This window comes from Dicentrarchus labrax, unplaced genomic scaffold (assembly GCF_905237075.1).
Source record: "Dicentrarchus labrax unplaced genomic scaffold, dlabrax2021, whole genome shotgun sequence".
Classification (NCBI taxonomy): Eukaryota; Metazoa; Chordata; class Actinopteri; family Moronidae; genus Dicentrarchus; species Dicentrarchus labrax.
The window spans coordinates 12,456,856-12,484,576 of record NW_026136719.1 but is presented as its reverse complement, the minus strand read 5'-3'; positions in this window follow the sequence as shown (position 1 = coordinate 12,484,576).

Genomic DNA, 27,721 nt, shown 5'->3' with positions numbered 1-27,721 from the left:
GGACGTAATTTGTTGGGGGGACACAGGGGACATGTCCCCTGCACTTTTTCAAAAGGCTGTTTTGGTCCCCTGCAGTTTTTACCGCCTAAAAACAATGTTACGCTATAGTAAACAGAGACACGTCAAGCACTAGGACCAAGCAGAAAACGGTCGCTCAAGCTGAAGCCTTTTTCCCTTAGTTTAGACCGCCTACAAGCTCCTTGATTGGCTCTGCCGTTTCTTGTGTGATTGGCCGTCCCCGCTGTCACTCCATCTTGCTTGCACAGTTGCCCAGGTAATATCAGAGGTTTCATTTACATTAACGTTTGAATCGGTGTCCATGTGCGTGTGATACATTTACATGCTTTATTGCTACATGCTTTACTACTTGTCAAACCAAAAAAGGGAACAGTAAACGTAAAAGTAGCAATAGCAAACTAGAAAAACTACTAGAAAACACAGTGAACTGACAGACTTATAGTTTTGTTAAAAATACTTGTGTCCAGGGGCGCCTGGTTAGTTTAGTCGGTAGAGCTGGCGACCTATCTACGGTGTAGCTGCAAACTGTTACACCTACGGTGTAAGAAGGAGAGGTTCCGCAGGTCTTTCATCCCTGCCGCTGTCAGACTCTACAACACCTGATCAATGTTGTAGTTTCTGTTTTTCAAATTACCACCATACCATAGCTATACCACTTTACCATAGTTTTTTTTTTTTTATATCTGTATTTATTTATTTTACGTAAAATGCTGCTGTGACAAGGGAATTTCCCCGTTGTGGGATTAATAAAGTAATACAATTACAATGAAACAGGAAGTTGTCATAATGAACTCGATGACATGTTATGAATCTTCTGATTGTTCATTTAATGCTGTTGCCATGGCAACACAGCAAATGTTTCAATACTCATAAAACTCGGCACACATGTCACCAAGGGTGTGTCCGTGGCATGGCGCCAAATTTTGATTGTTTGCCAAGAATGAGGAAGTTGTCATAACTTTAGTATACTTTATCCAATCTGCACCAAAATTCACGTTTGATAAGAGTCCCGCCCTGAACACATCAACGCATTACATCCCTGATGTGCGTGTAATGTGAGGGCCTGTTCATCGCTGCTTGCAGCTTTAATTTATTTGTCATTATTTGATTCACTAACAGATTCTCATCTTTTGGTTCAAAATATACATTTTGCTGTATAGATGTTTGTGGAATTTGATATATATTTCTTGCTATTTTACTTTATATATTTCTTTCTAGAGTGAGTCTTCACAGATGTGGAATGTTTGTTTTTTTATGTTGGAATTTTGATACTTAGATACATGTTTTTTTGAAGATCCCCATATGAGGTTTTTGATATAAATGTATTTTTGATTTTCTTTTTGCGTTTAACTTTGATCTCTCTCTGGCAGTGTCAAAGTGATTCAAGGAAAATGGTTTGTTACATATGTTGCATGATGTGAGATTAGAGGTTAGTGCACAGATTTATGGATGGATTCCAAGTTTTGACTTGACTTCATCCTCCTTGCTTTCATCTTTGCCTTTAGTCCTGTTCACAGGGTTAGGTTTTACATGGATGATGTATGATATTTATTTATTTATTGTAGACACTAGATTCCACATGTCCATACTCTTCTGTTATTATTCATATTTTTAATTCATATCCTGTCTTCCTCCACAATGTCAAACCTTCCATTCATCTATGTCAAACCTTTTCAATTTCAAGTCAAATACGTACCTAATGGCTCATAGCTCTTACAATCCCTTTTTTACTTCTTTGCAAAGATTTAGAAATCAGATATTGAGTGTTGATGAGTGAGTTTATTTGTTAACTTGAAAGCCTCTAATCTGTAAAACATATATTTTGTTTGTTGTCTTTACCAACATAAGCACCACTGATATTAAAAGTTTTGAAAAGGCTTATGCAACTGAATAATAGGATAATGATTAATCACCAAATCCTCTGATTTATATTCCACTTCATGCTACCTTTATACTTATAATGCCAGCATATGAATGAATGCAACAAGTGGTTGGATCCATGCATCCGCAAATTCCAACAACTTTGCGAAGGAAAGCTGAAATAAAATATAAATTCAGAGGACAAAAACAGGCCTTCCCCTATGCTGTCAAAAATTCTGACTACCCTCCCCTAAGCACTATATATATATATAGACCCTGCTAACCTACAGTGGCAAGTTTCTGTGTGTTTTCTTTGTTACCTTGAGGGAGGGGTACTGCTTTCTGGTCTGTGAGGCAATGATAAATCACTAGTCAGGTGAAGATGAAAGCCTGTGGGCCAAACTGCTTCAAAGTGTGGCCTTCATGAGTCGCCAGCTTATCTTGAAAGGACTGGAACAGTCCTCAAAAACCAGACTGAGTTACTCAGATTGAATTTCAGCAGTGCTGCAACCCGAGGAGTTTTGCGGTCTGTCTCAAATGACAAACATCCATTTATCTTAACGTCAAACTAAAAATCTTTCAGACTGTTTGGTAAGACCTATCTAAATTATACAGACAGATGCACAACTATCGTTTGACTATTGCCTTCATCACTCAAGTTCCTGCACTACTTCCTCTATAAACATCACAAACATTGTTTTTAATTTATTAATTGACAATTAACCAAATCCCCTCAAACAGCAGTTGTCTATTATATTTAAGTCCCTTGCTTGATTCTGGTTTTAATACCAGTTAGATGGGGGGAAAACAGACAGTTACAGATAGCTAGGGAGTTCAAGCTGATAATACCAGTACCAATCAGTGGTAATTTCTGTTGGCCTAAGTGACAGTCACCAATTAAAAACATCTAGACTGCTTTTGTCTTTTTCGGTCTGCAATTAAGGACCTATTATTTCAAAATTGACCCATCCCTACTGCCAAACAAGAACGTCTATATTTGATGATTCTGCAGACAACAACTTTTATGTCCAGATGTTTTTAAAGAGTTACTAAATCCTAGTTAGTTGCTAAAAGCTTGTGGCCGGTCTAGTGGTAAGAGATGAATGTGGCTTTTGTCGCCAATCAACGAAGGGTTGCAATTAAAACCAATGTCTCGAGTCTGCAGACTCTGACCTGTTATGTAGCTGTAGCCTGACACTCCCCAACACACAGAATAAGCCTCTCTGACCCGCTAGCTTAGCTAACATTACAACACAGGTACCACACAGAAACTTTTACAAACATCTCTGAATTACTTGTGACTGTGAAAGCTTCACTGGACTCTCTTTGGTTCCAGTGCAGACACGGAGAGCCTGACAGCAGCCGCTCAAGGCTGGTTATTTCAGTTAGCTCTGACTACTGGAAGCTTATTGCTTCTCATTTTATTTTCATGAAAATGAGAAGACAAATTATAACAATACGAGACAGCACCCATTACTCTGACAGCTCACAGGCAACTGAATTAAAACTTTTACAACAGAAAAAAAAAAAAAAAAATATATATATATATATATATATATATATATATAGTTAATTCACAAGAATGTCATATGGAGTTAAAAGAATAATTTCATACTACAGGTCTTCAAGTCCTCCTGCCAGAAATAAACAAACAGTTTTTTATACAGTTGTATTTGAGGACCCAAAACAATTAGAAAATATGGAAGGAGGCTCTATTGGCAGAAATCTAATAGAATATTCATATATGTTTTCATTCAGTGTATATTTTTACCTTAGAATGAGCTGTTTATATCTATAGACACTGCAGCTCACCTTCCATGGAGTCTGCCATGTTTCTACAGTAGCCCAGAAGTTACAAACCAAAAACTGGCTAAAGGAGTTTATGCTTTTTGTGCGCTTGGCAACCACCTTAGTTTCTGCAAAGTCGTGCTTGGAAGGGGAGGATTAAGTGAGGGAGTTGCAATTTGCTATTAAACCCGCTAGATGCCACTAAATCCTGCACACAAGTGCCAAAGACGTCATCGGAGTAGTGCTTACTGTAGCAGAAATAAAGAGTGTTCTGATGGTAGGTTAGATGGTAGAAATGACTTATATGGGAGGAAGTCATTAGGACAGGAAAGACATGGAAAAAATTTAAATGAAAGAATATGAATAGCCTACACTCTGAGACATTAGGTGCAGCAGCACATGATCTTGGACAAAGATCTAAAGACCCTATGGCAGCTGTAGGAATGAGAGATGTTCAATACTGAATTGTATATAAGTTGATGTGCCGAAAAATTTATTAAATCATTTAAAACATTAAATCTAAAAAACCTCTCAGTAAATTGGCAAGCCATGATGATGATAATCTGGTGACAGAACATACATTTTTCATTAAGTTTGTTGTCTTATTTTATTTAATTTCAGTATACATTATATTTAAACTTTACATTCGTTCAGATTAAGGCATTATGATTGCAGGTCAAATTATTTTTTTTTCCATGTGGAGAATCTATCTTGGCAGGCTATCTGTGCATGAATTGTGTGGCAGATCTGAGCCACTCATGAATTTAAGAGATACAATTGGCAAATGGGACTCTTAGAATACTCGTACGTGCCACTTATGAACAAATCTGTTTGCACAAATGTTGGTTGTATGAGGCCCAATATGTTTTGGCATCAGATTGGGAGATCAAGTGATAGATAATTTGGTGTGCTGAAAAACTTAAAAAAGCTCAGTCTTTCATGTCATTTGCTGTGATAATGGCTTTTGAAAGTTGAGAGCATTAGTTGTACATTCAATGATATGCTCCAAACGGTTGTATATTGAAAATATATTTGTATTGACAGAAATGCTGTTTAGTTAAAAAAAAAGTACTCGAAAGTCTACAAAGCCCTCATTGTCTACCATCAACACCAAAATCTTAATATTTTCAATAGAAGTACAGACTAAATTGCAGTGGTACTCATCAACTTCTATTGTTGGACACATGCTGCTCATCTTGTTCATTGTTCACAGTACCTATGATTCCCCTTTGATTCATTCAAATCAATGAGATTTCTGTGATGACAGCCCTCTGGTAATGCTTTTTAATGGGTTCACTTGTAAGAGGAAAATGCAGCAAGCTAAGTATTGTGTTTTCAGCAATGGTGCATATGCTGTCATACTACATACAGGATATTAGCAATGAAATTTAAATAAATTGCTTTTGTGATGTTTGTGAGGCTACCCATATTACACATACATAGTGCATGTAAAACACAATCATTAATACTACTACTAGTTGATGCACATACAAATTTGTTCAAAACAAAACTCCCATTTGTTATGTTACATTTACTAAAAATAGCATGCAAAAGCAATACAGCCAACTTGGAAGTCCTAAATGCTGGACTTTTGACATTAGCACATGAAAGCAGCATAATCGTTCTGGCCAAAAACCATAATGGTATAAATGCAGGATCTGGATCACCACCAAAAACTGGTACTTTAACTTTAAAAGCTGCCTGCTTCGCTGTAGCCCTGGCTTTTACTTTTGGTAGCAATGCAGGTCAAGGCCACTATATTTTCTTACAAGCATCTAAGACCTGTATTAATCAACACCAATGTATTGACAATGTGATAAAGAACGTTTAATTTATGAAATTAAGATTTTACAAAATGTTTAGATCTTAATAAATCTCACTTGTTTGATGAGTTCCCCCATTTTTTCTGTTTATGGAAAGAAGGTTGAGTTAAGGGTGCATCAAAATTGCTAATTACAACATTCATCACAAGATATTCCCATAATGCAGTGAACAAATAGATGATATCTCAAAGTGTAAGAGATTCCAAGGGTGTATTTTTCTCTTAATTAAGACATTTAAAACCGACCTCTTCTCAAAGGGTTGAATGCTCTGTCTTCACTTCTTTGTCACTGAATTGCCTGGCAGACCATGAATGACTGAGCTCATTTTCTTTTAGGGAGTAAATGAGCTTTTAATGAACAGTTTGGACATTTTCATCATTGAGCTCATACCTTGTTCATTTGTCACTTTTTCCATGTCTGAATCAAAATTACCATGGTGTGTCTTTTTGCTGGAGCGATCTGATGTTTTTTGTTTTATGCAAACCTGACCAATTATAGACTTTCTCCAATTCTTGTGAATGCAAACTTTTGGGCAAACCCTCAGTGCCTTTGTATTGTACTTTGGATCAGCTTATGTGGATCAGTTTATGTGTTTTATGACTAGTGTAGCGTTTTGATTTGCAGTTAAAGTCAGGTGATATAGTTTAAAGAGTGAGAGAGCTGGTGTATGGAAGAGGCTGGATGGATCAAACAAACACAATACTTTCACCCAGGGGATGTGAAGCCAAAAGTCAACACTGACTTATTCCAAGTTTTACTTATTTCAAGTGTTTTCTTGAACCTTACCAAGTAGATTTTGTGGCTAAAACTAACCAAGTAGTTTCTATGCCTAAACCTGTGCCTTAAAGTGTGTTAACCACACAAGCTTTACCTTAAAATTGAACATTTAATTTAATTGTGTGTTTATTATTACTAACTTACTTGACATAACATTCAAATATTATTTCAAACATTCTCCAAAAAAGAAAAGAAGTAATTTTGCAGGCAACAAAAGTAATATTTATTATTAGAATAGCTACTGCATAAGATTGTATTTACAAATGTAGGCTTATTGTGTCTGCCAATTGTAAGTTGATGCACAGATCCACAAAATCAGTATATGTGTGTCTGTCTGTGTGACACTTCTCCTCTTGAGGGGAGAAATAAGCAAATAACTAACAGACAAAGTGGTCAATATCTCTTTTAAACAGAAATCTTCCGGACTTGTGGATCATTTATTTTGACAGCAGTTTTTGGATACTCTCGCTGGAAGGTCTTCATGTCCATGTGAACATACATTTATTAAGACAACTGTACTCTTGATAGTGTGAATGTCTCTTTCTACAATCAAAAAGGGTATTATTCATAGCAAGTATTTAACTCTGTACTAATATTATGTGAGAAGTGGAATACCCACTCTGAAGAAGTACACATAAAGATGTGTAAAGAGCATTATTTTGTCATTATAATTACACAGTGCTTTTTGAAATTATATCATGTAGAAACAACTGTAACAGAAGCCTTGTGGGATATTAACAGAGGCCGATTTGGCTCTTGAAGTGGGTCATGAAGATCAGGTTCAAAGAGACTGACTCACACGTTACTCATGGTGACTAAATATCACAAACAAGACATACGATAAACAATGATCTGAAGTGTGGATTCTTGAAATCTTTTGAATTGTGCAGACATGTTCTTTTGTGTGGGGCTGACAGCCACTAGTGTTTTAGGCCACCCCTGTGGGCTTTCATGAGAAAGATTCTTTGTTGACTAAAAAACGTTGATCGTTTGTGTCACCTCTCATGATTAAGAAACTTAGTGTAAACTGCATTGCCTTTTAATCTGAATTACCTAAAACTAATGTGATCAACTAAATACAACAAATCAATGGCACACTGTGCTGGCAGGCTTCATTTTCTTTCTCTTTATATTTTTGCAACCCCTACATTCCTTGTAATCATCAAGAGTCTGATTTTAGTTTTTACTTGTTTCCAAACATTTTAATGGTTATCAATGCTGGACAATGGTGCTGCGAGGGCATCAATCTCAGCTGAGATTTGTAGAAATGTATTATTCATATGCGCCCCCTCTTTCTCCATCTGCTTTTAAACAATTGTTGAATCATCCTGTAAATCTCTTGTAGCATATATTGCTGCATGTGAAGATGCCATCAAAAAACTATGAAGTCATCACAGACTAAAATCCCTTGAAAGGTTTCCAGCACTTTGTTAAAATCATTCCTCAAAGAGTTCAGGATGTTCTGAAGAAAAATGTGTTTATGTTGGCTGATGCATTTAGGGGGCACCTGGAACTCAGTGTGCCTAATAGCTCCTCATCTTAGTGGGAACAGTGGTTCTGATGTTGTTATCCATTCCAGTATTTTTAGGTAAATTATTTATTTTTTTTTAGATTAACACAGCTGAAACCTGCACACACATATGAGACTCAAGACTGATTGCTTTTTTCCCCCTCTGTTGATAAGATTAACTGTCCGTTATATACTGTGTCAGTGTCTATGAATTATCTTAACACAACATTATGGCAATATGTATTTGTACAGTGCCTGTTCAGTCCAGATAATCACACACATAACCACAAAAAAATGAGAAGAAATATCATTAGACCTATTCCAATAAAATAGCCATGAAAAACAGAAAGCTAAGCCTTGGTTTACACTAAATTAACACTATCGCAAAGACAAATGTTTGATTTTTATAGCTGTAACCACTGAGACACATTTACATATTCAGACAACATGGCTTGACTGTAATCAAGGTTAAATGATCGGATCAAATATTGAAGAAAAGTGGCAGCTGTTTAGGATGAATTAGAAAACAGGGGTGCATTTAATCCTCCCATAGTTGTACTAAAAACATTGAAATAAAACTGCTTAGGGATGCTTTGAGATGCAAAATGTGGTAAATCTAATTATTGTAGTGTTGTACTTAGTGGCCGTCTGGGAGGATTTTTGTTTGAACATTAGTGTTAATCCTTTAGTTTGCCTCACATATCCCACTAAATATAAACATGCATGAATTCATGACACACACAATTATAAAATTGGTAAAAGAGAGGCTGTCAGTGAAACTGAATTTATTTTTAATGAACAAATACTGTAAAGGAAAAACGCTGGTGGTTAAAATATATTGAGCTGAAATTAAAGGGTTAAAGAAAATATTAGCAGAGAGGCTAACTCTTCGGTATGCGGTGTGTCTCTGGGGCGACTGCCATTGTTTGGGATCAAGGTAAACATTGTAGTCTGGTGGTGTCTGTACAGTATAAACCACTGCACCAGAATAGAATAATACTAAGTAGAGGGTTGGCAAAAACTAGCATAAACTGTGAATGATGCATTTCAGCAGTCAGAGCTGGGCTGCCCTCCTCTGATTAAAAGGCATTCACCATGTTTTTTATATAAATGTTGTGACGTAGAGTCACACCAAACAGTCGACTCTGGTGGCCATAATGTTATGCAGCCCCATACGTAACAAACTGCGATGCACTATGTTCTGACACCTGGATCAGACCACATGGGCTAGCCTTTGCTCAACACGTGCATCAATGAGCCTTGGCCGCCCATGATCCTGTCGCCAGTTCACTGCTTTTCCTTCCTTGGACCACTTTTGGTGAGTATTGACCACTGCAGACTGAGAACACCCCACAAGTGCTGCAGTTTTGGAGATGCTCTGACTTAGTCGTCTAGCCATCACAATTTGGCCCTTGTCAAAGTCGCTCAAATCCTCTTGCTGCCCATTTTTCCTGCTTCTAACACATCAGCTTGAGGACAAAATGTTGCTACCTAATATATATCACCAACTGACAGGAGCCATGATAATGAAATAATCAGCGTTATTCAGTGGCCATAATAAAAAAAATCACGTTTTAGGGTGTAGTACCTCTTTAAGCTAAAGGAAGAAGAATACAAATAGAAGCTAAAGGCAGATGTCCATAGGTTTCATACTACAGCTTGTGGTTGTAACTCAAATTTAGTAAAATACCATGAGGCAGGAAAGAGGAAGACTGTGAGCCGATGTAAACGTGGATGTAATATTGCAGGTTTTAAAATATTCACGAGATTGGCTTTGCTAATGCTTCATGAGGAAGGAAATTCTTTTGACACATCTCTTCCCCTTAAATGAAACACAGTGCATTTTGGTGAGAAACACTGAAATATGTAACATAAGTGTATTTGTTGAAAGACAAGAAAGAAATTTCCACAGGATTTAACTTTTTGGGGTTTTTTGTACAGCTCTGGCATAGCATGTTTTAAAGTTAATCCCTCTAAGCCAGTTATTTGATTCCTTCTGAACTCCAAAGGTGTCCTGACATTCTTCTCGTAATCATATAAAAGTCTGGCTGTCAACCCTAAAAAGATCATACTTCCACTTGAACTATATGCAGCTAGTATGCCACCTTTGGGTGGTGGTGAATAAAGAAGCAACCTAATTTACCCCCAAAAGACCTTTCAGTTTATTTACCTATGTCTATAAAAAAACCTGAGATTTTAAACCATCAGTAAAACAATTTTTAATATAGTTGTGGTTTATTTCCAAGCCTTGATATTACCTATTGTAAACAGGGCATCTTGGGTGTCAGTTCTGATAAGCAACTTCTCTGCTAATGAGCTACACTCTTTCACTTAGACGTTTCTAAAGGAGCGTTATGTTAGAGCTGATTGGTTAGCTTCAAACAAGTCTTTACACTGACACTAGATCCAAATCAGACTAGACTGTTGAAGAGAGTGTTTGTTATAGTCAGTGACTCTCTGCAATGGCATGACTAATGTGAGTCTCAAACAGCAAGCTGCTGCTAACCAGTAGTTTTATTGGAAAACAAATTGTATTATTGCAATAAATAGATGTATTATTGCCTATTTAGTTAGATATAATTCCAAATGAGTTTCCAAAATAACAAAGAGCCTGCATACAACATTTTAAAATATCGGGCTGATACGATGATTAGTGTACGAGAACTTAAAGGCAAACATGCAGTAAACACCATTGTTGGCATCTTTTTACTTAAAAACTAAAACCTCCAGCATATTTTCACATCATTCTAAATACAGTTTTTTTTTTTGTCTTTGCAGTGGAGCATTTGGCAAGATGCCTGATCTTAACTAGTTTGACGCTGAAACTGATTTGGACAGGTGAAGACTGATGAGGTGTATATAGCCTGTGGCAACTGTTTCAAGTTGTGTGAGTGTGGAACAACCCTGCCTGTCATCAGCAATGATCCTCAGTAACACAGAATGGCGACATCAAGATTTTTCCATCTTAATCGCTGCTTCATCTGTCAGCTCCACCCTTAGGGGGAAACCAGCGGTGTCATTTACCAATGCAAAGCCCACCTCCTTGGGTAATTAATATATGAAAGACCTGTTGTAAATGCTTGTGATATTAAGATGTTTGTTTTTCCTGTTTTCATTTGGGAAAAACCTATTTGCATTAATACATTCTTGAAGACATTCCCTGCTCTATTTTCTCTGCTCTCTGTACCATAACAGCATAAAAAGGGCAGCTCAACTATTAATGTAATGTATATATTTTTAAGTGGATATAACCAATATACTTTCAATGTCAATATAGGATCACATGACTACTTTTATGTGAAGGGAATATTCATAGTGAGAAACCCAATTATTACTTGACTATTATACCAACAGCAGAAAGACAAAGTAAGTGACTACTAGTGGAGCATTTACCAACTAAAGATGCAAAAACACAACTAAAAGGACATTGAATGTTGGAATTACATCCAGTTAGCCAGAACCACAAATGAATAATAATATTTGTTCTGTTTCTGCTCAGTGTAAAAAAGCAAAGTAAAACTGTTTGCTAAGTTCACCATATCTAAATGGGTAACATGTCACTGTCATTGTTTAGATTTTCTTTCCACTGCCTCCTGTTATTGCAGGTTTAAAGATGATTGTCTTCTCACTGATTCAAACTAGAACTATAAAAGCTGATACCATTTGTTTTCAGTCTCTTTACTGAAATGACTCTCATATCATCTAAAAATAGATGTGTGTCTTGAAGAAAAGTATGAAAATATCTTTTTAGTAGATAGCTAAAAAAGTGACAAATGGATTTAACTGGATATGGCTGAAATTTGACAAATAAGCTATTGGCACAAGGGTCACTTAAACAGATTTTAGTCATAATATTAAGATTAGATTTCTGCCAGTAGCCATAATAGTGGTTACATATTTTATTCCTAGTTGTATGATCATAAACATCCACCCTAGCTGTGCTCTGTGGAGTAGTGGTTAGGGTTGAAGAGAGGCTGGTCCCAGGTTGACAACCAATTCCTTTGCCAGATGTGGTAACAGGGAGCAGGGATCCAGTAAAAGTTGCCAGAAGGATGATCACTAGACTGGAGAAACAGGCTGGACTGCTCAGGGAGTCGGCCTGGGCACTGGTAACTGGCAGGGCAGAACTACTCAGGCAGTGGGAACAGTGGTGGGACAGCTTGGGAAGGCAGCCAGGGGACAAGAGAGACTGTTCAGGAGTGTGGCCCAGATGCTGGAGAGATGGGCAGAAACACTTAGGATGATGGCTTGGGGAAAGCAGACAGGACCACAAAAGTCAATGAATCCAACCACACCGTCTATCCAAAATCAAGGGGCAGGCTGAGAACAGGACCATTAGGGGCTGGATGCAGGAAGACTGGGCTTGGAGGGGGAAGAACCATACACGGCTCAGGCTGAGTATGAAGATAAATTGACATGGGCCAAGTTCTGAGGGGGACAGACTTGAGCAGAGGCTTACAAAAGTCAAGCTAGGGAACAGACAGAAGCTTGCTCTGACAGTGAGACACATAAAAGCTCAGGAACAGACATGGACTAAGGGATCACCTATGGCTGAAGGAGAGAAAAGACAGGCTCAGACCATGATACAGGTTCCAGGTCAGGTACTGAAATGGGAAGTGGCACAGGCAAAAGAGAAAGGAACACACGTGAGTGGAAACAGATACAGACTCTGAATGAGAGGTAGAAACAATACCTGAGAGGTAAAAAAAACCCCATCAGGCTCTAAAAATAACAGTACATTACTTTTGTACCAATTAGTATCCCCAAATATTTGATGACATTAGCAAAACATTGATTTCACTTTTGAGGAAGCAAAAGAATCATAGGATAATTCATTAAAGATTATTTCTACCAAAAAGACAGCAGGACACAGAGCAGGGACTGGTTGAGTATATTGTCAGGGAAAATATAATTATTAACTTTAAAATACAGCATATATTTGTAACATTCTTTTGATATAAAAAACCCAATATGATAATTAATTAATAAACTCACAAAACGTCTGATGTTACAGGAATTGCCTAGCATAATGCCTGGCATAAAACAAGAAGGGTGTGACGGTTCTGACAAAATTCTCACAATTTTGTTTGTCGAAATCAGAAAGAAACTGAACCTGCATAATGATTCTTCATTGCCATGCTCACAACTTAAACACATTTTTCCTAGACAAAATATAATACTGTGGCAGTAATTCAATTTAAAAGTAAATATCCTTCCTTGCTGAGAAACATTTTCAAACTCAGCTCCAATGGGAAGAGGAAGCACAGTGTGTCACTAACATTTGAGAAAAGGATATCAATAATATCTTACTCTGCCTGATTCTAAGTCGCACAGTTGAAAATTCTGCACAGGGCACGTATCGCTCCCTGAAGAATGGACCTAAACCTCTCAGATCAATGCTGCCATGGCTGTGGAAACGTTGATACTACACTGTTCTTACCTGGCAGTTGAGACCTTCTGAAGAGGTGACTGACACACTGAACCTAAATTTGTCATGTTTTATGCTCGTTGGGAGTGAGGGGCACACCAATACAAGACTAAAGATCACACGCAGTAGCTGGTTTGCCCTTTTAGCTAATTGTGCTGACCGCAAGTGATTTTGATCAATTGTAAGATGCAAAACTGAGAATTTCTCAATTTATAATTACTTAAGTATTTTTATCATTGCTAATCATGGTTCCAGATGTCCTTAACATATATGTAGCTGACTTGTTTGGCAATAATCAGCTGCAACATCATTATAACATACTAAGCTGTTCTTTGCAGTTGTTTGAACAAAGAAACCCTAAAAAAATCAAAACAAGCTTCATAATAAACCAAAATGGAACTGACTATTTCTGACAAGACACAGTTGTTTTCACAGAGAATCCTTATCTGTTTTCATACTTCTTTTGAAGAGTAAGTTTGCACTTATAACCACTTCAGGTCTGTGTACTGTATCACAGACATATTTGTAACTGTCATCTGTCGAAATGAAAAATCTGCCCATCCTCCCTTCGTACCTACAGGGATAACACACTGTTTTCTACTCAATGTCATGGAATTTGCGAAATGCTCCCAGAAGAAAGTTCACATAGGCGTGCCAAGAGATCATGCAATAATAATCATATTCAAATTGCAGTTATACTGCTGAGTGACAGATCATATTTAAAAAGAAATATATATAACTAAAAACAGTTATTACATTACATCCATTATGTTGTTTTTGAGAATAATGTGGAACTTTATTATGAACCTTTTAAAAACTTTAACAAGACATGAGAATATGTGTCTTAAAAAAGTCTAAATCAAATGAGCATACCATGTAAATATATTCTGAGCAAACAGTCACAATAATGATACAATATATATTCTATGTACAACACAACTTAATTCATAAGGACTGCTAAGTATACCAAAATGTAAAACTAATGGCTTAAAATAACAGCATCAAACACAGCAGCAAATGAAACCAAACTCAGAGAAGCATGGTGGTGCAATAGTTATCCTTTCTGTGGTTGGAGAGTTTGGGGCTGGGGCCTTTTTGTCTGTGTGGGTTTCTTCCGGGTGCTCCAGCTTCCTGCCACAGTCCAAAGACATGATTAGGCAGATTAGGTTAACTGGTGACTGCAAATTGCCCATAGGTATGAATGTGATCATGACTGGCGACCTGTCCAGGGCATACCCCACCTCTTGCCCAAGGCGAGCTGGGATTGGCTCCAGCCCACTGCAACCCTGCAAAGTATAAGTGGTTATAAATAATGGATTGATAAAACCAAACTCTTTCAGGATCAAGATTCTTGCTGAAGTCTGTCATCTCTAAAGACAGTCAGTGCAGATGGTGCAAACAAACAAATCAGGCAGTAACTCTCTCCCTAACGAAATTATCCATACCTTAGCCCTCATGGACTGCTCCCTCATTGGCATCACCAGAAGCCTCATAAAGGCATATGCAACTATTGATTCTCCCCTGAATCTGTCCTGTTAAGTAGAAATCTTAAAGTTGATGTGATGATTAAAATAAGTTACATCACACATACTAAAGTTTTGTAAGTATTTAGACAGTGACAATAGCTCTCAAGCAAACTGAATTTTAAAGGAAACCATAACTTTGAGGTTAATGTGCTGACTTTCAATATCAAGGGCATTTGTGGAGGTTTACGTCCTTATTGGGTGAACAATGTGTTTGACTTGTAGCCCTTTTTGTCCTTGGGAATTGCATTTACATGATTAATCAGATGTGGAGTTTAACAGCTTCACATTAAAGCTGAAAGTTAGCTCTTTAACCCTATAGAATGGTCATTAAACCAATGTGCTGGAGTATAGAGCCAAAACAAAACTCCCTTACTACTTACGAACTGCTCTGTAGTTCTGCTATCTGATGTTATACATCATCAACTCAATCTATTCAGTCACAGTATGTCTCACAGCATTATCACGCCTGAAAATAACAGGTTTCCAGTCAGAACTTCCAATTATATTGATGCATTCTCTCTGTGTGAACGAGCTTTGCAATTTGGCATGTTGGCCTGGTTGTATGAGTGAACACAGCTCTGATTGGCATTGCTAATAGCACCTTTAGTCATGACTTTGGCTGCAATATACACCCCTGTTTGTGGCAGATTATTAACCAATTAATGTGCCATCCCCTCCACAGGGTATTGAATCATGTGGCTCACCCCCATGACCTCTGCTCCATATGAGACATACTCAGGCCCGGATCTGACAACAAATCTCTTTTTCTGGCATCTGTCATATGTGGAATATCCACAACCTTCCCAGTACATCAACTGGACTGTAAATGAACCCCAGTTACACCTGTTTCTCTCCTAAAATAGACGTGGCTGTAATCAATATTTTCAACACTTTGCTTAATCCTGCCTCTAAGATATTGTGAAAAACAGAAAAACAACTTGTGCATGTGTAAAACGCAGTACCAGAACAGTATTACCTATTAACACAATCTTGTTAAACATCTGATAACACAAATTATGTCCCCAGCTAACAAGCAGCCAGAGCCATTTTTCAAAATGTTTTTTTTTTATGCAATAATGATACTTTGGAGCCTGTGATATCTGAACTTAAAAGTCAGGGGAAACTGCGTCCCTCCAAAAAAATTTCCTACTTCTGAATTGCTATTAAACAATTACATGACTAATCCCAATACAAAAGTGTTTTATTTTTCAATACAATTAACACCACCCTTAAGAAAACATTTTCTACACAACCATTAAAATTACATTTTGTCAGGAAACTTTAATACATTGCCCTCTTGTGTCCTGTAATTTCCAATTACTCCACAGGCGAGTTTAATTGCATAAAATGGCAGTTTAATTAATCTAACTTTTTGTTAATTATATTGAAGATTGTCACTAATTCAGGGCAATACAACTGACCAAATTTTTATTGCTGTTTACTCGAGATGGTAATACTACTGATGTAATGACATTCATTCAGTGGCCCCTAATGTTCGATTCACACTATTACCCTCGTCTCTTCGAAATGTAGTTTTTAAATGAATATTAAATTTCATGTTAATCATACAACAACAGTTTCAAGGCTTCATTAGTTTGTTGTAGTAATTTGACAAAGAGATGAGCTACAGTGACTGACCACTGTGATGAATTTTATTACACTGTAGGATTAAACAAGAGATAAACTCTCAAAACACAAAGTCAAACCAGACTCCTTGAGTCCCCTTCAATATGACAAAAACGAGTAAGAAAAATAAATGAAGAGATGGTGATGTGCTAAATGGGTTCAAATGTGTGTCGCAGTTAACCATTACAAGGTCACTGATACATTTAAATGCTCCAGAGGAGAGAGAAAGAGAGAAAGGATTGATTGAACAGATTCAGCGTCCCGCTCTCCTCATTAGACTCATTTCTCAGCTGCCTGGGGTTAATTACCACACACACACCTCACGCTGTTGTTCCACTTACATCATAATTACTGTGGCGAAGATCGAGAACAATCTAAAGCTCATGATATGAGGCCTTCCACCAGCAAGCAGCCATGCACACATGCACTCACATACGCATATGCACACTTATATACATGAAGACACACACACACGGTCACATCACAACAGCATCCCCATCAATATTTTCTGCCTGAACCTCCTGGTATATTCCCCAATCCCCCTTCCTCCCCAGGAGCCAGCTGTTTTTGGGATTGATTTCATTTATTTAATGATGGCTGTGCTAATGACCCTTCGCACATGGCTGATGGTGTCACAGACACCACAACATCTCAGGAATGAGGATTGGATGGGGGCCTGGAGAGTGAGGGTTGGGTGATATTGAAGAGGGCAGAATGAAATAGGGGGAGCACAACATAAGGACGAGGGAAGCTGGAGACTCCATGTATGCCGGCGGTCTTTGTCTTTCTAAAACAAACAAGGACACTGGATGCAGACTAGAAATTAATAACTACTCCATGGACTAATCTTTACACTGCTGCACAGATGAAAGAGACCTATCCACCTCTCATCAGAGACTGTTGGCTGGTTAGCATGACTCCAGTGGATATTTGTTTTATGAAGCGCTAGTGTGACAGCTTTGGAGCAAGCCCTGGGTATACAAATGGAATTTTTTGCAATTACCATTGTCTTGGGGACAAAAAAGACATCTCATTTTTAAAAAGTGTCAGGAGCAAATGGAACAGCCCCTCAGGTTACCATGACAAATCTAAAGAAAAAGAGAATATGTACAAAGCAGCTATTATGAGCAAGTTTAAAGGCTGATAATGTTGCTGAGAATTTTTTATAAAAGGAATATTACATTAATGTCAGTTACACATTTGCAGACTTTAAACTAAGGATATTGGTGATTGAATTGAATTAGATTGATCAAGTATTAGACTTTGTTTCAAGTATTTTGGACGTTTACTGTCACCAAAAGGATTTCTTCCAGAACAGCCTGTAGTTAATAAGGATTATTTTGTTTTAATTAATTTATGATTCAAATATTTGATAATACCTGCTATACTAAAATTCCCGCATTGAAAGTTCAGTTTTGTCTGAATTACAATTCACGTGGATTTGAGCCTACATGTATCATTTCACCAACCAATGAGAGCTCTTGATCATTGGTCCTTGGACACATTGTTGAGGGACATGGAAAGCATTACATCACTTTTGATGGACCTTTCAGACTATTTTTCTGTGCCACACGCTAGTGTGAAGTATGTAGGGCCCATCACAGACTCTCACAGGGTCTAATACACATTGTCACTCTGACTCTCATACGGATTCTAACACAGACTCTCAACCACATTTTCATCACATCTCTTGCCCAGGTCCTCATCCTGTCCCTCACCCTGGATTTGGTATAAGCGCTTACATTCAGCGATACAAACACATCTATGGTGAAAAAAGTGAGAGCCAACCCAAGTAACAAAAAAAGACAAGAAAATGCAGAGTAATATCATAAAACCATTACTTCTGTTTAAAATACTCAGAACAATAGACACATCTTGAGTAGTAAATAAAGGGCCAGTGTTTAAAATGTAATGGCATCTAGCAGTGAAGTTGCAGATTGCAACCATCCAAATACAGCTCAGCTTTCCAAGTGTGCAGGAGAAACTACGGTTGCTGCAAAACTCTCTCTCCAGTCTCCAGTCTCTGTTGGTTGTCCGTTCTAGGCTACTGTAGAAACATGTGTGTAGTACATTCAGTCAGTGAGTGAGAATCTGAGTGACTGAGTGTTGCACCTTGCACCTTCACTCTCAACTGACTTAAGTCTCAAGTGAACTGACTGAGAATAGATTGCTTAGTGATTCAATACAGTATATGTTTACAACGAAATGCTCATGAACGACACAACACTAACCTACAAAGCTAATGATGTTAAAAGTAAAAGCCATATTAAATAAATGAATAATACTACTACTACTACTACTATTACTACTACTACTACTACTTCACTAATAATAATAATACATTTTCTGCATCACCAACTGAACCTAGGTTCAACCACGGCAATCCATTAATGTCACTTCACTGTACACCCCTCAGTTGCTGCTTAAAATGAGCCATACAGTGCGAGGTAGAGTATGAGTGTTCACAGACAAACTCCTTGCGATACTTGCTACTGTGTCCAGCAAGACTAGAATGAACAAACACTTAACCAGTAATGTTATGGCAGGTCCTTGCAAAAGTCCCGACAGCTGAGTAAATGTTTTTTCTCAATGCAGTTTACTCATATGAGCGTGACAGAAATATACTGTATCATAGTGTGTCCAGCAAGCCACGCCGAGGTTCAGGCAGCCACAACCCGGAGAGGGGGAAAGGCCAAAGAGAAGAGAAAGAAATTGGACAATGTGATGACCTGCCAGAATGTGATGTATGTGTCATCAGGGAGAATCAGGTTACAGTCACAATCAAATTGTGTTTTGGAAAAAGTGCAACACATTCAACTTAAAGGTCCAGTGTGCAGGATTTAGTGACATCTAGTGGTGTAGTTGCCAATTGCAACTCCCTTCTTTCACCCTCTCTTTCCAAGCGCAAGGAGAAACTATTGCGAATCGTGCTAAAAACACGATCGCCCCTATCTAGAGCCAGTGTTTGGTTTGTCTCTTCTGGACTACTGTAGAAACATGCCAGCTCAACATGCCGGCTTCTATAGAAGGTGACTTATAGATATTAAAGGCTAATTCTAAGGTAAAAAAAAAAACTGAAAAAAAAAACAACACATAAAGATTCAAATAGTCAGGTGATTATACAGTAATGAAAACATAGTAATACATATTAAATTTCATTACTACCAATAGATCCTCCTAAATATCACACGGGACCTTTTAAATACAAAATGTAGCCGACAAAATGACACAATAATAAATTGCATACAACAAAACATATATATAAACTAAGATAAGATAGACTTTATAAAAATGCTTTTGTATTTATCTATTTATTTGTATAAACTGTTTTAATTATTTTTTCTATTCCCCTAAGCAAAGTCAGTTGCACAAAACAGAAACACAGCTGTTGTAGGAGTGTTCCTCTGGGTATAGTAAATGTCAAGGGAAGTTCATTGAGGTTATTTTCAGTGTACATATGGTAGATATTGTATGATGTATCCTGTTTAAATAACATGCAACACATTCAGTCAGATAAAATACTGAGACCAAGAGCTTCAGATTTATTTTCACTCCCTAACTCTGTGCCCTCATGTGGAAACTACATCTAACAACCTTATACTAGAGTCACAGATACTATCACTGCACTAATGTCCTCACTACCTTTTTACAGATAATACTGCAAGTAGCAGCTGCAGAGCATGCAGTCTTTAAATCATTTGCTTGTAGCTGTGCAGCTGGTAAGGCGATGTGCAGCCAGCCATACTTCAGACTGTACACTACAAATAGAGATCGACTGCATCCCACCACCCCTGGCATGCACAAACACTTTACATAAGTGGCATGGACTGCCAGTGGCATATGGATAAAAAGATTGCAGGTCATAAAAAATGCAATTTTCTTTTTGCAGAACAGAATATTGATGTGTAAGTGGTGTGTTAGATGTTTTCAACTAGACTTTTACCAATAGCATTGAGCACTACAACCATTTCCATGAAAGCCACCATTCAAATCACATATTTGCATCAAGCACTGATTTCAATACATAGTCTGATTTTTACCTCACAAGGTTACTCTTCAGGTTAGCCATTCCTGACCTATGTCTAACATCAAACACTGAAAACCACCAGACCACAAAAGCTACATTCCAAATATATTAAAAATTAAAATCACACAAGGGCATGTGCAAAGTACACCCTTGTTTGTTGCATTGTTTAATTTACATCAAAGATATGCAGCATTTATCCAAGGTGAGTTATATTAAAAATTATACATAGTGTGCTGGGTACCTTTCTGTTTTATTGCATTAGCACCAACTCAGGTGTGAAAATGGCAACAATTTAATAGGCTAATAATGAAGGTTGATTTCCAGTCATGCTTTACTTGAATTTGTGCCTGGGATAAAAAAAAGACATTGTACTAAATGCCGACATTTTTTCTAATGAAAAATATTTTTATTTTTAACAGCATGTGAACTCCAAACAGCATTGATGATATATACCTAGATAATGCAGTGTATTTTCGGCTAAAGGGCAATGCTATAGCTTTATTTTACGATTAATCCCTGAAAGTGGATGGCAAAGAAAGGAATAACTATCAATTGTTAAAATACAGTTAAAAGGTATCTTTTGAAAAGTTGTACCTTACATTTTACCTTGACATTGTCCACACTACTCTTCGAAATAGCTCTTTTGATAGAGATGTCAATACAGCTATCGTTTCACTTTTTAGGTAAATTTGACTATCTGTACAAGCTATGAACCAATATCATAACATTTTATAAGATTGTTAGCCAAAACCCTAGTCCTTAGACTGGACCCAGTCATTCATAAATTAGTTAATCCAGACCAAACTGGTTTGTGAAAAATAGATCAGCAACAGACCATTAGAGAAAATTGTTAAATATATATAGTTTCTAATTAATCTTCATTGCCTAATGTAACATCTAATGTTGCGGAAAAGGCATGATCGATTGGAAAGTTTTCATTAGTTTACATTAAAATGCAGGGGATTTAACTATTTTTAAATACGTTAAATATTTTATATAACAATCCCTCTGCTCAAGTATTATTTGGAAACCATTTCTCATCCCAGTTTCCAGTTCACAGAGGAATCCGTCATGGATGTCCTCTCTCCTCGCTGCTATTTGTCTTATCCCTTGAACCATTAGCATAGCAGTCATAGAATGTAACCTCGATTACAGTGTTAAATCTAGTATTATTCAGAATATTATTGTTATGCATCAGATGACATTTTACTATATTTGGGTGATGCAGTGTTCAACCTACCACAGGTTATGGAGATTTTACAGTACCTTTTCAGGCTATAGAATACATTTGAAAATAAAGACTATGTGGGCCCCCAAAAAAATGATAATTTACCATCAATTTCCTGAGTTCAGTTATTTGAGCTTATGCAGCTCCATGGAAACATCCTCTACCCATACATCCACTCCTCAATTCTCTAATGACTAAACCCAAATGTATGGGCTTTGTATCTTACATGTCCAAGAAGTTCCAAGAAGCTATATGCCTGCCGATGGGTATGACTATGGTCTGGAATCTTCGCTTAAATCTTGATCAGGACTTGATCAATTTCAAAAGAATTATGAATATTAGCTGACTCATTTCAAATTTGGCCATAGATAAAATTAGACACATTTTATTTGACCCATATGAAGCACTTCTAATTCTAGCTTTGTCCCAGGAATTTGCATATTATGTACCAATAATGAAGTGGAACCTATTTGCATAGGATGTGGGACTGTCAGGATATGAAGTAGTTTTGATATGGTGATGAGTTACACATATGCTATCTGAGGTAACAGGAACTAGTATTCCAATTTTACCTAATGTCCTACTTCTAAATGATGATTTAGTAATTATTGTTACCAAGTCTTAGCGAAGACATCTACTCTTAGGTCTGACACAAAAAGGTAAGTATTAAGGTGGAAGCCTCCTCATAAACTGCAGAACTCGCAATGGATGAATTCGTAGAAATAAATTCTCTAGAACTTTTTATAACTTGAATCAGTGGTGAAAAGGGAAATACAACTGATACCCTGTAGTCGACCTAACTGTTAGTTGGCAAGTAGACTCTTAGTTGGATAGTCACAGAAAAACATAAACAGCCGTAAACTCCATTCGGAAGCTTTGCTTTGTCACTGGTACATAAGTATCAGGGAAATGTTGCAACATGGACCTTTTCTTTTGTAACACAGATGCACTGCTGCATGTGCTAGCTGTACTAGCTGCTTCCACTAGCTAGTTAGTATAATTGAGCAGGTACTTTACAAGTACCAAAACGAGTACAATGTGTCAATATACTTGTAAATATATTTTATTTATTGTTATTTTACCCATGTGCCATCTAGGGTGGGGTAAGGGAGGAGGGGGAACCTTAAAGACTGGAGTGACAAATAAGAGCCTTATGTCTGGCAGTTGATGAATGCTTGTGTGCTTGTATATTTCTGTTAAAATGACTCATGTTTTGTAGCCTATTATGTAAAGGCTGACAATTTCCTGTCAGTCCAGTCAAACCAGTATTTAAAATAAATAAAAAATGATCACAAAAAAAGTGTGGCAGTTTATATTTGGAAATATCTCTGTTATTGAAAGATTACACAGTGGCTAGACAATGGACAGACACATTGCAAACTGCATCGATCTTTATAGATTGAATTTCACATTAAAAACGGTGTCCAGTGAAAATCTAAGCAGCTGTCAGTTGTTGAAATTACCACCTCCACACACCTCCACACAGCCTCAACACTGTCCATCAGAACTGGGTTATGTTGGACTAATTGGCAGGAAAGAACCAAACCCTGTTTGTCACAGTGGCGGATTCATCCCTCAAAATACATTCAACAAGGCCACTGGTTTATTATTGGTCTTCTTCTTTTTGATGTTGATTGGTTGCGTCTTGGTCATATCAAAGAACTGCAGCTGTGGCACTACCGAAAATGCAGCGATTATGTCAACAAATCAAAGATGTCAGGTTTTGTTGCAGAATTGACAGGAAGAATAATAAACCGCTCTGCCACATACAAACATGACACAACAAAAATCAGAGAGCATTTTGTTTCGATAAAAGGTCATTGGAGTTGACTGAAAGCCTTATTGCACCATTTAAGCAAAACAGAACACAACCCCTTTTGAATCCCTGGCTGATGTTTCCACCCATACAGGTAAAGGTGCATTAGTAAATACACAATAGTTTTTGAAAACAATCTAAGACACATGTTATCAAAAACACTTTGCATAATATTTTCAATCAGTATGTCAATATTTGGCTTGGTCATTATATGTGTTCTGTTCAGATCAAATTATATCGGAAAGCTTCACCCCTTACAATGAGATTTCAGGTTGCACTCGGTTTGAAATTTCAATCAAGGATGACAGTTTCATTAAACAGTCAATTTTCTATTAAGTACTTCTCCGAACCCTTCTACTTAAATTTGCTCTCAAAAAGGACCCTAATTGAAATGTCCCACTGCTAGACCTTGGAATGGTAATTTTAAACCGAGACATTTATCTGTGCCCATGTCGTCAGTTTAACCAATGTCCTCTGGTAAAAAACAAGTTGGGAGAACCAAGCATACATCAAGCTGATCGTCATCAAAATGTGATCTATACAGAGTAAAACAAGAGAAATGTTAATTTAAACTTAATTAGACTTAAACTTACAAACAATCCTCAGACATTAACAAAAATAATTGTTTGTTAAAGTACTAAATTTCATAAAATAATTGAATAGCTTGTGTAACTTGGAGTTTGCAATACTCCAGTCCTTTGTAGATAAGTTGCCTTGTGTACTCTTTTTTACCCAGCATGGACAAATAAAATATATTTACTGTTAGCAATGTTAACAGCATGGATCTAGGGATGGCAGTGCAGATCTGTCAGCTGGTTGGCAGGTCAACTACTTTGGTTCAGGCTGATATATTTTAACCATTGGATGGATTGGCACAAAACTTCAATAAGTAAAGAAATACATTCAATTAATACATTTATACATACATTTATGGCGCCCAGTAGATGTGAGAAAATCTGCAATGTGTGATAACACTGTTTAATATTGCAATGATGATATGACTAAATAAACAAATATTAAAGAGTGCACATTAGCTATACAGTTCCTATGTCAGCCATGTTTCTAGTAATGTATACAACAGTAAACCATTCTAAAATGTCAATACAATAAATGGTATTCCTGACATCAAAATTCTGAGCGAAGTTTATCAGTATCAGTCATTCATCCTGTCATGTGACTCTCCGCCTGCAGGTACCGCTCGTAGAGAGAGGAGGGGCTGGTTTGTCTCTGCCAGCCGCTCAGTTTCTTCTTCTCTAATTTTAATGCAAACTAAGCTAAACAACAATATACAGACAACCTTAATTTTGGTTACGTTTTGCTGCCAGTGGAAAGTGGAAGGAGCAGATATCACTTCTCTACATGTTTAGGTGTTGATGCTTTTAGCACAGTGTATTGGTAAGTATTCACTAGTTGCTAGTAAAAAGCCACAGATTCTGTTAAGATGTTTTCGCACTGTTTGTGTATGTATGCCTACATGTGTAACAGCTCAGCCCCAAAAGAGAGGCTGCAGCATCAAAATAAATACTGTGGTCTTTAGCTCAATACCGAATTTCACTACCAAATTTCTGTACCCATCCCTACATAAAAGGATTTTTCTCATTATTAGGCAGGCATTTGCAATGTGTTCATCATGCATGTTCATATTAAGATGTCAATGAAAATTCGATTTCAGTCCTAGTCCCCAGACCATCCTCATAACTTTGATGATATCTTTGATTATCATTATCATTGTCCAATACTTTTTCATTTATCAGCAAATCCCTGCAAGAGTGTCATTTGTGTGCAGTGTTAATTAGCAAGTTAGCGTGTCAATTTGCTAAACTAAGATGTTTTAGCATTGAGGTCTAACCACAGCCTCGCCTTATGAATGCACTAGCATGCCTGTGATCTTTAAATCTTGTTTTAAATGGCATTTGCATAAATTGTTAGCAAACAATATAATTCCAAATGTTGTTATAGTGACACTGACTGTCAGTACAACACAGCAGAGCCATGGACTGTGAACTGCTTCAAACACTAACCAGCCCCAGCATCATACGCTTGATCTGTGAGGTACCATACTGTAACAGCATCGAGTTATAAACAACTTGCAGTGATTATTGTTGGCTGCCAGCAGGGATGGACTTTTGACTCAGACCAGCCAACCGAATCTCACTGGGCATTACACGACAAGCAACAGCTGATACAGTCAAGGTCACACAGTTGATTATTAGTAAACTTCCATGATAAATGTATTATTTAGGCACAAATACACAAGTGCAAAATAATTTATCAAACAGAGTCCGAGCAATTTATTTCTGCTCCAGATCAAAAGGCATAATAAAATACACATTGCAAACACTTGCGTCAGTTCATTTATTGGTGAACACAATGGATGACCAATTCCACACTGAAGCCATTTTTTCTTTGAAGAATAAAGTTAAGTCTGTAGCTTTCTAGGTTGCAAGTGATGAGATACGTGTAGCGTTATACATTGCAAGAGATCAGATATTAGGGATTTTGAACAACAGTAAAATGCCTGTAGCTATGTTTTTCCTGTAGCTGATTTTATTGCTTACAGTTGATCTGGACCCCAATTACCTAGCAGCATTGGCTTTTATCTGTTCTTTAAATAGATATTTAGAGATTAAATAATATAATGATAATGTTAAAGGAAAATACTTTGAATGTTATTAAAATTGAATAAATGTTTTGCCAGTGTGGCTACTGAGGCACACACACAAATTGCCACACGCATTTGCAGATCTCTGTACAAAGACAGCCAATTGAGAGTTCCGCCCGAGTTGTAACTGATGAATTGTCTGTATTTTCAGCTCTTTGAGCAAACACTTCTTTCTCAGACATTAATATATGTCTGCATTTACAGATTTGCCCACACAGTTACAGATTTTATCCACATATTTACAGATTTGTACACACATTTTCAGATCTATATACGTATTTACAGATTTGTCTACATGTTTACAAATCTCACTCTCTCTCGCGCTCTCTCAGTCACACAATCCACACGTGCTTTCTGGTTACGTTGAAACTATATGGCATTATAAATGAAATTATATGAACATTTTTCACATAGGGTTGGCAACAGCAGCTCTGCAGCAGTCACGCAGCTGACATGCTGTTGACACACTCTCGGTGTAAACGCCGTGGGTGTGGGAGCCGCAGCTGTCACGCACCAGAGACGCCACACGCTGCTCAGGCGGCTTATGTGAACGAGGTGTTAGAGTAATACCAGATATAACCTCATCTCAGTGTTCAGAGTTTAGTTGAAAGATTCCGATCGGTTAGGTCTCTCATCATCATCAATGATAATTCAGGATAATTGACAGGTGGGAGACCAAAACAAAGGGTGGACTTTATTGGTCTGTGGGCCACTTGATCAATCCACCATTGTACCTTTATTTTAATGCATCACAATGTTTATTATGGTAATCATTGGCTATATAGATACTCCTGGGTGATATGCTAGCAGTCACAGGCCACTAGGAAAGGCCAATTTAAGCAATTCATGCAAACAGCCACATTTTAACTTGCATTTTGGCTCAAAATCATCAGGGTGTTTGTCCAAATAATACCAGTTTTTCTTGTCAAACTACTAGTAATTTTCCAGTCAAAGACAAATTTGCTGAACAAAAGTCATAGATTAACCAACCCAGGCCAACAATGCTGGGCATTGGTATTTTTCACTGTTAGAAAGCTCAAGATGAATACGGATTACCATAGTGGGTAGTTGCCAATACCTATAGTGCTACAACCAATTAAGTGTCCTACACTAAAACTTCCACCGCACAGTTACACACTTGACAAGACACACAAAAGGATAATAGCAAAAAATTATAAAAAGCAGTTATAAAGAGCAAAGAAAAGACAAGACAAATAAAAATGTATTCCCATCTTCCCATGATGTTTTATCTGATGCAACCCTCTGAATGGGAGGAATCCCATTGGGAACTTTTTGCCAAAAATGTAACATATGTAACTGTTCATTTCCTTAGCAATTTCCATTGATTCTTTGCAGCGCTTCCTCAAATGAGTATTCGCTCAATTATCATACTGGGAGAAATGTTCAGTGTATTATTTCTCCAGATACTGACAAAGAGCCACACATGCTATGTAATGTTCAGTATGGTTTCTTTCAAGCAGTCAACAACAAGCCATTAAATCTCCCATGTCCAACCATGTCACCTTACTTGTACATTTCCCTTCGTTCTTTCTCTTGGCAAAAGCATCCACCATGTTATTAAAATTCATTACTCTAACTACATCCATTTGAATTGCCATAGGACAAAGAGCT